This window comes from Entelurus aequoreus, linkage group LG05, assembly GCF_033978785.1.
Source record: "Entelurus aequoreus isolate RoL-2023_Sb linkage group LG05, RoL_Eaeq_v1.1, whole genome shotgun sequence".
Classification (NCBI taxonomy): Eukaryota; Metazoa; Chordata; class Actinopteri; order Syngnathiformes; family Syngnathidae; genus Entelurus; species Entelurus aequoreus.
The window spans coordinates 52,908,451-52,911,811 of record NC_084735.1 but is presented as its reverse complement, the minus strand read 5'-3'; the positions used below and the strand labels follow the sequence as shown (position 1 = coordinate 52,911,811).

The following is a 3,361-nucleotide window of genomic DNA, read 5'->3' as shown; positions in this document are numbered from 1 at the left end:
ATGCAGAATGCTCTTATATCTTCTGCTTTGTGGACTGAAAAGTCAACATAATTGGTCATCTTTAAAGCACTCTCCGATGTATAACCATCGGGTTGTTTAATAAAATCTATTTACTTGCGTTAATGTGTTACTAAAAGCCATAAAAGCTACCCTTGGGGATTGAGGGATATTTTCATTTCCTAATGTCTTCTTGTTAAGCTCAAACAAATACGACAGTACATTACACACTAAATGATGCACTAGAAACCTTTACCACTTGTAAACAGTTCTAGTCACTCTGACCACAGAACATGCCTTAAAAGTGTGTTTGTGAAAATTTGCACTACATACTCTTTAATGGCAGAGCTTATTAGGATTTCGAAAATGTTTGAACAATTATTTTTTTGATAATAACTAGAGATGTCCGATAATATCGGCCTGCCGATATTATCGGCCGATAAATGCTTTAAAATGTAATATCGGAAATTATCGGTATCATTTTTTTTATTATCGGTATCGGTTTTTATTTTTTATTTTTTATTAAATCAACATAAAAAACACAAGATACACTTACAATTAGTGCACCAACCCAAAAAACCTCCTTCCCCCATTTACACTCATTCAACCTCATTCACACAAAAGGGTTGTTTATTTCTGTTATTAATATTCTGGTTCCTACATTATATATCAATATATATCAATACAGTCTGCAAGGGATACAGTCCGTAAGCACACATGATTGTGCGTGCTGCTGGTCCACTAATAGTACTAACCTTTAACAGTTAATTTTACTCATTTTCATTAATTACTAGTTTTTATGTAACTGTTTTTGAATTGTTTTACTTTATTTTTTATTCAAGAAAATGTTTTTAATTTATTTATCTTATTTTTTTAATATTTTTTTTTAAAAAGGACCTTATCTTCACCATAACTGGTTGTTCAAATTAGGCATAATAATGTGTTAATTCCACAACTGTATATATCTGTATCGGTTGATATCGCTATCGGTAATTAAAGAGTTGGACAATATCGGCGGCATGGTGTAGTGGGTAGAGCGCCCGTGTCAGAAACCTGAGGGTTGCAGGTTCACTCCCCGCCTCTTACCAAAAAAAAAATTGCTGCCGTTGTGTCCTTGGGCAGGACACTTCACCCTTGCCCCCGGTGCCGCTCACACCGGTGAATGAATGATGAATGAATGATAGGTGGTGGTCGGAGGGGCCGTAGGCGCAAATTGGCAGCCACGCTTCCGTCAGTCTACCCCAGGGCAGCTGTGGCTACGAAAGTAGCTTACCACCACCAGGTGTGAATGAATGACGGGTTTTTAAACATGTAAAGCGACTTTGGGTACTTAGAAAAGCGCTATATAAATCCCAGGTATTATTATTATTATTATTATTATTATATCGGAATATCGGATATCGGCAAAAAGCCATTATCGGACATCCCTACTAATAACTAAAATCATCAGAATGATTCACATTGAGATATTTGTAATTTTTGAACCCGCTTACGTTGACAACCCATCCATATCAAAGTCCTGGTCCACCTCTGTATTATTATTAGTAGGACTGTCCTAAACCAGGGGTTCTTAACCCTTTTGACCTTGGGGCCCAATATTTTCACTACCGAGGGGGCTGGGGCCCACTCAAATATTAACACTAAATTTGTAATCTTACTTTTGATTTTAATCGTATTTAAATGATTCTATCTAACCTACTTTTAGGCTTGTCAAATGATATGAAACCATGTTTTAATCACAAAGACGATTGTTTATTTAACACAGACCTGGGCATTGAACGGCCCCCGGGCCACATACATTTATTTTGAAGGTGTATTTTTATTCATGTACAAAATGACACAATACGTACATCAAGTCGTGTACGTGATTGAATCGTCGTCACAAGCAGGTTGCAAGACGTCTGTAGCCCTCAAAATGTGGAATCTGGAGCTTCAGCTGCAACGTGAAGTGGCAAGTTTGGACTTTTTCTCCTTGGCTTTGGACGAGAGCTGTGACAGCCCAGTTACTCGTATTTGTCCGTGGGATAATGGACTTCAAGATTACGGAGGAGCTGGCTGCAATGCGGTCAATGAAAGGGACGACGACAGGCAGCGATCTGTTCACAGAGGTAAATGCATGCATGGACACACTGGGACTGAAATGGGACAGACTGGCAGGTGTGACAACGGACGGTTGTCCGAATCTTCTGGGGAAAAATGTCGTACTTTTGAAACATATGCAAGATATAGTGACTGAAATTGATGCACATCAGAAATTGGTACATACACCAACATGCGTTGTGCAAGTCAGTGCTAAAAATGAACAATGTTATTGATGTTAGTGAACTTCATCAGGGCACGAGCATTGAATCACAGGCAGTTTGTTACACTTTTGAGGAGCATGAGCATAGTGACATCGGCTACCACACAGCTGTCAGATGGCTCAGCCTGGGCAAAATGCTAAAAAGAGTATGGGACCTGAGAGCAGAGATTCGAGAGTTTTGTGAGAAGAAAGGCAAAGACATCCCAGAGCTCGCAGATGAGGATTGGATGGCAGATTTTGCATTTGCTGTTGGTGTGACTGCACTGATGAAGGGACTTTTTGTTCATGAACTGCACAGCCTGGTGAGGGCTTACATGAGAAAGAAGCAGTTTCTTTCAAGCCAACTGGAGAGCAACATTCTCACTCACATGCAAACCCTGAAAGAAGTCACACCATCAGCTGATCACCTCCGCAGATACTCATCCATTGTTGGGAGCACTGCATGGTGAGTTTTCAAGGCTATTTGAAGATCTCAGAACAATTGAGGATGAAATGCACATGATTTCCTCTCCCTTTACCTGCAGTGTGGATAATACACCCAATGATGTTCAGCTGGAACTCATTGACCTGCAGTCTGATGCAGTCCTGGCAGAGCACTTTAAGGATCTCTGCTGGATTTTTACTCTTCTCTCAAGGAGGATAACTTTCCAAACATGAGGAGACATGCTCAGAAGACGTGTGTTCTCTTTAGCTCTACCTACAAATGTGAACAAACATTTCCCGTAATTAAGTTGACCAAATCCAGGTATAGATCCTCTCTCACTGATGACCATCTGTCCACCTCAGACATTCAACCTGACTTTGATGCACTTGTTAAAGCCCAACAGAGACTAGATTTATCTCACTGAACAAAAACACCCCCCTAAAAAACACCAAATGAGGTGGTTATACTACAAATGTAGGCATGTAAAGGCGCCAACTAGCAGTGAACTGCAACACTTTCCTTGGAGGCCTTTTTCTCAAAATCACAGTTCGGTGATTCAGTTCATTATTATATGTTGTATCTTGCTTAATATTTGGAGTACAAAGACAATATTGTGATGTTTTTTTAGAAAACTGACA

The 3,361-nt window shown here is 39.7% G+C and overlaps 1 pseudogene; it reads left to right on the top strand.

Annotated features, from left to right (window-relative positions):
- Positions 1–2,024: 2,024 nt before the first annotated feature.
- Positions 2,025–2,956, top strand: LOC133649951 (general transcription factor II-I repeat domain-containing protein 2B-like; annotated as a pseudogene).
- The last annotated feature ends 405 nt before the right edge of the window (positions 2,957–3,361 follow it).